The sequence below is a fragment of the Schistocerca americana genome, chromosome 3, assembly GCF_021461395.2.
Source record: "Schistocerca americana isolate TAMUIC-IGC-003095 chromosome 3, iqSchAmer2.1, whole genome shotgun sequence".
Classification (NCBI taxonomy): Eukaryota; Metazoa; Arthropoda; class Insecta; order Orthoptera; family Acrididae; genus Schistocerca; species Schistocerca americana.
Genome location: NC_060121.1, coordinates 227041551 through 227052980, shown reverse-complemented (window position 1 = coordinate 227052980; position 11430 = coordinate 227041551).

Sequence of the window (11430 nt, the reverse complement as noted above, 5' to 3'; positions counted from 1 at the left end):
TATCTGGTGAGTAGTTGCGGTCATCAGGCCCCTAGACTTAGAACTACTTAAGCCTAACCTAAGGACATCATACACATCGATGCCCGAGGCAGGATTCGAACCTGCGACCGTAGCAGCAGCGCTGTTTCGGACTGAAGCTCCTAGAACCGCTAGGCCACAGTGGCCGGCTGGTGAGTAGCAATCTTTCTCATAATATTGCCACTAACCCATCCTGGATTTTTCACTGATTATTTTTGCACGTCCCCATTACCATACTGTGCGGCTGCTGTCACCGAGTCAACGGCATAGGCTCATTCTGCTAACGATTAGTACGCCAGTACGTCTACTGTCTCAGTGCAACAGATCTCGACGTCCGAACGTAAAGAGTTCTGGCGACGGTCGGCGGAATTCAAATTAGTTTGCTTTCTTCGGTCGAATCAAGCGACGTTCCCACACACAATATTTGGATTGTGAGCATTTTTTCAAATATAGAACCAGAAGTAATTTTGTGCATCCTGAGGATGTGAAATTTAATAACAGGGATGTTATTGTTTCAAATGTATTGTCTCATATCGTTACTTTATTAGAAACCAAAACTTCGAACAACTTGAAAATTCAGTAATAATCAATTTAATGTTAACATTAACCTGTTATCTGGCAGATTATTTTTCTTCAACGTACATTTAGCTCTGAGTTCCCTGATTGACATAGAGACCAAATTAATTTTCTTCAGTCAACATTTATTTTTGGGTTACCTGAATGACAAAGAGACTGGGAAAATACATTTAAAATAAAACAATTAAATAACCTTGATATAAACGCTATATTTTAGTCGATCCCAAAAAGTGGATCATGGCTGTTAATGGGTGAATCGTGGGTTGTGGCCGTCTAGCCATTTCAGCCTCATGTCTATACTTAAAGCAGCATGTTGTCTGCAAAATAGGCAAAATCACTATCGGAAAACAGGCCTGGATTATAACTTGAAAAAAAATGTGTTAATGTGAGAAAAGCGGCTTATTTAAATTTTGATGGTGTAGTGGATCTTTTTGGTTTATGGTAGAGGGATATTTGCTGTCTACGAATTATTATTGCTCCTTACTGGTTTTTTATTCCAACAGTGTCGTAATTCTGCCATATATGGTGGTACCCTGAGTACCTTATTCTAAAATCTGTGTGTCTTTCACCCATATGCCGAACGTCATTCATTGAAGGTTGATTGACATATGTATGTTTTACTGCATTTATTTGAAGTTATGCAGAGTATTTGTAATCTGGCTATTCAAATTCACCACGAATCATTTCGTGAACATAGTAGAACGTATCTCTCTTCATCTCATATACTTGGTAAATTTATAACAATAACGGAAGAAAAAAGTGTACAGAGTGGCACAACCTTTTCTAGGAACATAGTTCATTCACATGCATTCGACGTCTTTTTAATAGCAAAAACCATATCGCAGCAGTTGTCTCCTGGCACTGAGGCTTCGTGGCATCCATACCGCCCAAAGAATCTTAGAACAGATTCTAACCGACTTGAAAGAATACATTCTAAGCTCCTTGTTCTGCCAAAAACTGTCGAAGGAGATTGGTCGCTTTGTGGCCAAGCTGTCGGTCATGTTATGGTCTTGTGACAGTTCTGGGTTTCCACTGCGGCCGCAACCTTAGTGAAGTTGCTCGATTTGTCTTTATCAACGCAGATGTCTAATATACAGGGAGACTTAGCAGCCCCTACCTTTGAATTTTATGCAACCTGCAACACCTTCAAAAACCATGAGGAAGACTTCCTTGCCGGCCGGTGTCGCCGAGCCGTTCTAGGCGCTACAGTCTGGAACCGCGCGACCGCTACGGTCGCAGGTTCGAATCCTGCCTCGGGTATGGATGTGTGTGATGTCCTTAGGTTAGTTAGGTTTAAGTAGTTATAAGTTCGAGGGGACTGATAACTTCTGAACTTAAGTCCCATAGTGCTCAGAGCCATTTGAACCATTTTTAATTGAAAACTTCCTTTTTATCTCGCTCACCATATGCAAACTATTCGTCCTACAGAAAAAATGAGATGGACGATTTTGTAGGAAATTTAATATTGTTAAATTTTGTACTAGGATACATTTTCGCTGGAGGTCTTGTTTTTCAAAGTATTCAAGGAAAATGTACAAAAGTGATTTTCAGATGTGGTTTTCTTGAATAACTCGGAAACTCCAGTGAAAACCAGTACAAAACTTAACTGCATTAAATTTCCTACAAAAAGTACTGTAGGACTAATAGTCCGTGCACAGCGAGTGAGATGATATGAAAATCTTGTGTGCAGTTTTTGAAGTCATTGCAGGTTGCGTAAAACCCACAGGTAGGGGCAGCTCAAACTCCCTGTATTTACTAGGACAGATACCGTTTGTCCCCAAGTAAAACTGTGAAAACATCCTAAGCAACAACGACTAGAGACAGGACAGTCAATTCCTTTCAAATCTGACGAATTGCTGCCATAAGTGAATACAGGTCTGTCTTAGTCACTTTACAAGAGAACGTTGCAAAGTAAAGTGCATGCGATGGACGTTTGGCGTCGGGTATCTCGCGAAATGCTATTTATTGCTCGTAAGGAAACGTACAGATGCACGCTTTCGGTGGGCCAAACAACACAGGAAATGGACAGTAGCTGACTGCAGGTATGTAATGTGGTCCGGCGAGGGATGACTTCACAGTTTCTGAATCACACATGACGCCGACTAGATTGACTGGCTAATAATAATATGAAGATGGCATCACCTGTCACAGAAAATTCCAACTCCACTCGTTTTCAAATCCGTTGATGGTGTGCCCGTGTACCAAGTTACGTTGACATCCGACCATGTCTTACAGGTGCTTCACTTTTCTTGATCAGGTGGTGTAATTGTAACTGTTTCCACCAGATAAAATGTGCGTAGTTAACATGTCCGAAAGAACAGATGCCATTAGTGACCGTGCAGCTCCCTAGAATGAAATTACAATTAGATCAATACCATTAGCTACTGGCGGGCATTGATATACATCAACGGAGACAGTTGAAAATGTGTGCCTGGTCCGGGACTCGAACCCGGGATCACCCGCTTACACGGCAGATGCTCTATCCATGTCACCCACCGAGGGCACAGAGGATAGTGCGACTGCAGGGACTTATCGCCGGCACGCTCCCCGTGAGACCTACAATTTATAGTCCACACACTACATTCGTAGTGCCCCTGCCAATATACCCATTATTCGCGGCAGACAATCCACCGAGTCCCGTAAGAGTTCAGGCAATTCGTGTGCATCCGCACTAAAGGAGGTCATTAGCCGGTTAGCCTTAACGATATGAAGATGGCATCTGTTCTTTCGGACATGTCCGGATTCTAGTCCCGGTCGGGGCACACATTTTCAATTGTCCCCGTTGATGCATATCAATACCCGCCAGCAGCTAGTGGTATTGATTTAATGGTAATTTCATTCGGCTAGTAACAAGTTCAACACAAATTGCACGGAGGATGCAGTTTAGGGGCGAGAGGTTTTTATGAGGTTCTTCAGGTGTTTTTCGTACAGTTTCCTGAGCCCACTCATTAACGATATCGTCAATACGAACCACGATACTAATTTTGTATTCTCTAAGACCAAATGCTGCACTTTCATCTACCTCTCCATGATGTGTATGCTATGCACACTCCACTCCTCCCAGATGACTAGAGCTGTGTTCACAAGACTTTACACACAGCCTCCTGGCTTGACAAACTCTCAGGCACCATGTAGTATCTCAGCTGATCTGCTAAATCACGTAATCCTAATTCCACAGAAAATATTTGTGACCATTTGGAATAGTGGTGGAATTGTAGCAACCGACGTCCGCTCAAGATCTAAGCTCTATGGGATCTAATAATCGATGAATAACTTCAGATGAAAATAGTATACCTGAACAAACTTGCGGACTCTCTTCCCCGACGAAACTGAGTGTAAGCTGAAGAAAATCATAAAAAATGTAGACATTGTTGTACACAAATAACTGTATTTATAACATCCTTAGTATTCAAACGCTTAAAGAGCAATACAGAACAACAAAACTTGTGAATAGCTCTGAACACCTGGTCATATGGATTACACCAAATGGGCTAGTTAAGCTGCTATGAACACAAGAGCCCGACAGATGGAGTAAGCATTCGAAACCATAACAGTATTTACAGCAAAAAGTACTTTTCTCTACATATCAAAATATCTAGACATGTTTACATGCGAAAAGTTTACTAAACAGACAAATCGGTCGAACGTTATGTTTCATTAAAATCTCGTGATTTGATCCGTTACTTTTTTGATGAAGGGTGGAGAAACGCTGGTCTTCCATCGCTGTGTCGTATTGTCCTTAGGCCTCATGTTATTCGGTCGCAAAGCTCTATTTATTTCCTTACTAGAGAACCCATTCTTCTCAAATGTTCGACCGATTTTCAGACCAACTAAGAAAATAGGCCAAGCACTTCGTTCCGTTAGGGATGAACATCTCTCTCTGTCGGCAAGTGGTGTATACAAGATTCCGTGTACATGTGGTTGGGTCTACATTTGAACTACAAAGAGAAGTGTGAATGTTGATGGAACATAAAAGTATTTGCCGACTAGGGAAAACAGACAAGTCAGCCGTGGCGGAACAGCTCTTCAGTCGGGTGTCCACGTAATGAAATTTTCTGAAACTGAAGTTTTATGTACTATAATGAACTATTACCCACGACCATATAGAGAAGCCATCGAAATATTTAAACAGGGGAATAATTTTAACAGAAAAGAAGAAGCCATGAAACTCAGCGATATATGGACAGTGGAGCTACAGAATCGATAAAATGTTTTTATCTTTGACAGACTAAGATCGATAGTTATATTTTATCCTTGACAAGGTTTATCTCTGCTATCACGTGAAATCCAGACCACGCCGACTTTCCACCGTATTTAGACCGTTCTACGACGTCCGACTCGTCAGTCGGCAAGACTCACCACAACCAGGAGCACCTCTGAAGATGTACAACGTAGCTTTGGATGAAATGTCAGGGATATAAGAGTTCCATGGACCACGGCCATGCAAGAATTCTCGGCAGCTGAAATATCCGGTCGTGAAAGCCTTCATTATCCGGACATCACTAATCCACCCTGGTGGCCGTTCTGTCACAGAAAATTCTAACTCCACTCGTTTACAAATCCATTGATGGTGTGCCCGTGTACGAAGTTACGTTGAAATCCGACCATGTCTTCCAGGTGCTTCACTTTTCTTGATCAGGTGGTGTAATTTTAACTGTTTCGAACAAATGAAATGTGCGTAGTTAACACCTGGATAATTGTCTCTGTAGAACTTTCGTATATGTCTGTAAATTTTATAACGGTGGTGAAAGGTAGAAACACGTAACGAATCTAGGAACATTCTCGAACATGGTCATTTTAGTGGTTCAGGTGTTATTGTGTGGGGTGGCATAATGTTGCACGAGTGTACCGACCTCCACAACTTTGAACACGGCACACTCACCAGCAAACATTGTGACGCAGTCTTCCGTCCCCACGTGTCTCTCTTCAGGGGAGCGTTCGTCCTTGACTTCATTTTTATGGAGGGCAATGCGTGACGGTCACGAACAGCGCAGGAGGAAGAGCGAACGAGAGGATATTCGGCGATTAGTCTGGTCTGCCCGTTCCCCAGTCTTAAACAGCATCGAACACGTGCGGGAACAGGTCTGGGAAACGTATTGCAGCGCGTCCTCATGGACCAACGGCCATCCGGCAGTTGGCATTGTGGTGGAATGGTACGCACCACCACAAACAAGCCCTCCTCACAAAACTTGTGGACAGGATGGAGCGTGTTTCAGAGCAGCATTGTCGTTCGTGGAGATCACACAGGCTATTATGAACTGTGTACAGCTTTTGATAATGTACAAGGAATCATGAATCACGATTTCAGTGCAGTTACTGTCTTTGCATAAAAGTTTTATTTCTCTTCGTTTCGCTTCGTATTTCTTTCAGGTGCTGCGGCTCGTGTTGGTGCTGTTTGTAGGTTTCCGCCCTCTGTTGGAGGCCAGACGGTATCGTTTTGTTGGCATGGTTGCGGAGGTTTGGTTTATCGGACGTCAGGTAGTTTCAGCAAGGTTATCATTAGTCATTCGTTAGACTGCCACTAGTCCGAGTTAACATCTTGTGAAGCGAATGCAACTCTTGGCTGCCTATCTCATCGCTCGCGAAAGTGTTTGTTGCTGGATCTTCTCAGAGGTCGATTTTTAGAGCACCACCTGGGTCAGTTGCTTGTTTTTTTTATTTAGCTTTTGCTATTTTATTTGCTGTTTTACAGCAGGTTTCAAATTTTTTAATATTATTGCCTTTCCTGGCGTGTAAGGCCTTCAGCCGTGATTGTGGTTATTTGCTTTAAAATTCTAATTTGGTATTTGTATTTTAGCAGTTAGCCTTTAAAACCTTATTTACTGCCATTCCTGGCGTCTGATGCCGTCTGCTGTGTTTGTGGCGACTTGGCTTTAATATTTCAATACCTGTAATTTGTAAGTTGCAACGAGTTTTTAAACAATTCTTAATTTATTGCCGTTCCTGGCGTGTAAGGACTTCTGCCCAGATTACAGTGGCTTGCTTTTAAAACATTATCTGTTGTATCTGTATTTAATGGTGATTTGCTAAATTGTAACTCACTGAAAACATTTACACAGTTGTTTATTCCTTCATTAATAACGTGTGGTATTTTTTATTTAGTGTTGATTCTGAAACTACTAGTTTAAAAGAAATTGCTTGTAACTGTAAAGGGCAACCAATAGTAAGTGATAACGACCCCGTCCACAATCGTTACCGAATCCTGCCTTCCCTTGACTACCAGGTTTCAGTTGCCTTCTGTACTATACTGTAGCAGTTCTTTCTATCTATGGTCAAAGTTTCATCGAGATATGTTAGTTGTCAGTGACGCATCATGCGTAAGTTCGGCTTAAGTTCGACTTAAGTTTTGCATACGTATCTACGTCTTCCTCTGGATGATCACTGTATTTTGGAGAGTCTATCATATCGATCCTATAAAGGTTCGTAATGAAACAAGCGAGCCAAAACGTATTCGGAGAATATAGGTAATATATCTGCTCGGAAGATTCGACTGGCTGTACTTCCGCTGTTATTACTATAGTGTGCTGGAGTGAAACCTACGTAAACTGCTTTTCCAGCTGCGTCACGATCCCAGTGACTGGTTACACCTGATAAAAGATATAAAGTATCTGTAAATATCAGCCATCTCGCGATGAGTATGTAATGGCTCAAAAATTAATTAATGCAAGAATAAATGGTTTTAAAAACCATTACATAACGTGAAAAGTTGCAATAATATTACAAAGCATCCGCTAGTTTAACCAAAGCTGTAGGTTCTACGCCTGTGTGCCCGCATCTCGTGGTCGTGCGGTAGCGTTCTCGCTTCCCACGCCCGGGTTCCCGGGTTCGATTCCCGGCGGGGTCAGGGATTTTCTCTGCCTCGTGATGGCTGGGTGTTGTGTGCTGTCCTTAGGTTAGTTAGGTTTAAGTAGTTCTAAGTTCTAGGGGACTTATGACCACAGCAGTTGAGTCCCATAGTGCTCAGAGCCATTTTTTTTTTCTACGCCTGTAATAGATAATATTAAAAATTTCTTAATTGTTTCTGTGTGTACAACTAATCATCGCGAACGTCTGCTGTTTAGCGTGCTCCACCCTAAACATCATCATCATCATCGTGGATGTTTATGAAAAATTAACGTATACAGTATTATTAAGCACTGAACTTCTCAAAGGACAACTTTCTAGTGGAAGGTAACAGTTACTTTTCAACCGCTGCTGGAAAAGGAAAGAAAGCAGTTTCCATGATTACATTTTACTATCTCATCACAGAAAACTTCGCACGTATTTTATATCTGTTATGATTCGGTATAGAACTGACGTTTTAATTAATCTCGCAACAGCACTATTTATTTTCCATTTATTTATTTAGGAAGCACATTGATACAAAAAGTACTTTTGCACAAAAGTGTATTGTTTCAATCTCGAATTTCCAATTTACATTTTTGTCGCAGTGATGATCAAACGCCAAATTAAATTACTGCGGTACTCTTTTACACGCCGCATGTTAGTGGCAATAAATTGTGACGTTGTTCATTTACTGCTTCGTTTTCACGACATCTTTCAGCTGTGTGGAGAGAAATAACTATGAATTTTTATATTATCCATGTTGTGGACTGGCAAGACAGCCAATCCACAATGACGGGTAGCCGAAAGGCACGCGTTTAAGCTCACGCAGGCTGGCGTGAGGTCTGGAACAGTTAAAGGATTTGAGTCTAGCAAATAAAGTACGTAGCTGGTGGAATACTTAACTTTAATCCATAATTGGTGAACATCGGTCTGACGGTACATGCATCACAAGATAAATAGCAATTGATAATGGCGCCCTGCTAGGTCGTAGCAAATGACGTAGCTGAAGGCTATGCTAACTATCGTCTCGGCAAATGAGAGCGTAATTTGTCAGTGAACCATTGCTAGCAAAGTCGGCTGTACAACTGGGGCGAGTGCTAGGAAGTCTCTCTAGTCCTGCCGTGTGGCGGCGCTCGGTCTGCAATCACTGACAGTGGCGACACGCGGGTCCGACGTATACTAACGGACCGCGGCCGATTTAAAGGCTACCACCTAGCAACTGTGGTGTCTGGCGGTGACACCACAATCCAAATGCAAGGTTACGCATTTTGGGCAAGTTAAGACTCACGCGCATTTGTAAGAAACACTCTTCATTGTTGATTATGACTAGTTGTTCTTCAAGCTTTTGACTAACATCACGCCAAGCAACACATTCTATCATAATCATCATCATCATCATCATCATCATCATCATCATCATCATAAACTGAACAGTCTTGGGCCTGGCCCACCCTCTTGATTATTGCTCCGACCATCTTTCCGTCTTTTCTTTGAACGACTGATCTCCCTATTTCCTTATTTTGTGTGTGTAGTGATATTAGTGTTTTGGTTTCTTCATTGCTGATACATTGTTACGCGCTCTTTAGATATGTTCCTGTACTTATACTTTCAGTAATATTAGATATGTTTAAGTCAGTCTTGATATCTTCATTTCTCTTCCTATAGAGTAAAGCGTATCTAATTGTCGGTTTAGCACGTGTCCAGCATCCATCCACCCTCAACAGCGTCGTGGCTGTTATGAATGAACCTAATTTAAACAATTTATGCTGCCTTTTAAACGCACTTCGATACTGACGCACATTTACTGGCTTGTCTGTAGCTTTCTATTCATGTACTACCGGCTTTCAAAATTAATATTTAAAACAATGTTGGTTTGAGATACGAAACCAACACCAAAACTTCCTGCGCAAACTCAAACTCCAGTTGACAATAAATAGCATACTGACAGGGCGGTCGGGCGTTGTGGCCGAGTGGTTCTAGACGCTTCAGTCGGGAACAGCGCTGCTGCTACGGTCGCAGGTTCGAATCCTGCCTCGGGCATGGATGTGTGCGATGTCCTTAGGTTAGTTAGATTTAAGTAGGTCTAAGTCTAGGGGACTGATGACCTCAGATGTTAAGTCCCATAGTGCTTACAGCCATTTGAACCTAATAGGGCGAAGTGCTGTGCAGAATACGTCACAGTTATTAGATAAATTTTAGCAAAATGCATGCTTACTTGCATATATTAGTGAGACGTTTTTACTAAGACACATAAAAAATGCAAGTGCTCTGTTAGTTTTATCCCTGCAGATTAAGCGCTAAAGATCTCCTTAACAGATTAACACAAGGGACGGAATGCAATCAAGTTCTTAATTCCTGCTCTAATAGAATAAAACTAAAACCGACCTAAAACACGATGGATAGCACAGACTAATGTCTTCCAAGGAGTTCTAACAACACAATTTGGAAATTTGTGGTAAGTTCCTATGGGACCAAACTGCTGAGGTCATAGGTCCATAGGCTTACACACTACCTATCTAACTTAAACCAACTTACGTTAAGGACAACACACACACCCATGCCCGAGGGAGGAATCGAACCTCCGAAGAAAGGAACAGCGCGAGCCGCGGCAAGGCACCTTAAACCACGCGGGTACAACCGCGCGGCAACAACACAATAAAAGCAAAAACATAACTTTGACGGATTACAACATTGCACAGAATTAGAAATTAAAAAAATAACTCTTGTTAACATGAAAAACTAGAATCAAAAATTAAGAAAGACAGTTAAAGCAGTACAGACATGTGATAAGGACGGAAGATGACCGTCAACCACGTGATCTTTGATGGATTGTCTATACAAAGAAGAAAAACTGGACGAGACGGAGATCTTTGGAAAAAAAAGATACACCACAAAACATTATGACCACCTGTTTAACAGTGTGTTGGACCAGTATGCAAAAACAATACAGCAATGATTCTGCTTGGTGCGGATCCTGTAACTCTGACTGGACTCCAGCAGTATGTGGCACCAGATTTTTACGTACAGGTCAATAAATTCCTTCAAATTACTGGATGGTGGTTTACGGGCAAGCAGCTGGCGCCCTGTATGTGTTCCGATGGGTACAGGTCAGGCATATTTGCTGGTCAAGACATCAATGTGAATTCACTATAACGCCCCTTAAACCATTGTAGCACGATTCTCACCTTGCAACACGGACGGTTATCTTGCTGGAAGATGTCATCGCCGTAGGGAAAGATTTCGAGCATGTAGCGATGCATGTGCTCCGCAACAATGTTCACGTAATTCAGTGCTGTCATGATGCCTTCGATTACCACCACAGATCCCATAGAAGCCCAATTAGTTGTATCCAAAACCATAATCCTGCCCTCACCTGCCTGCATCTGTATCGCGTTGTATCTTTCGTGCAGCCGAGGGGTCGTTCGACGTGGAGCTCCATGTTCACTAATGGTCTTTGAACGGTAAGCTCCGAAACATTTGTGGCTGCACTAGCGTTGTATTCTGTCGTCAGATCTGCCACAGATCGCTGCCTTCCCTAGATTACACTGTGGGGGATCCTCGGACCTCTACTTTTTGTGATGAGACATGGTCATCCAGTATCATACGGCCTACTCTTTATTTCACCACCTTCCAACCACTTTCCCTAGGTGCTCACAACAGAAGTACGCCAAAGCGCGACCAGCGTCGCCGTCTCAGAGATTCTCGTTTCCACAACAAAGTGCCCTGTCAAAACCACTTATAGCAGTGGATTTCCTCGTTTTCGGCACGTATCTTCGCTATAAAGACTAACCATTCGTCTCCCTTCCTCTTACATTCTTTCCTTGCTGCGTTAAGTGCAAGCAAAACCACTAGGAGGTATTCAAACTTGTGGTGGGAAGTGGTCATAATGTTTTGGCTCATCAATCTGTGTCTTTCCTGCGGCAGAGATACTAGACGGATGGCGACTGGAATACTAGGAAGAGTATTTACTTATTTACTGTATTATTTGCAAAAGTATTATGTAGAAAATAA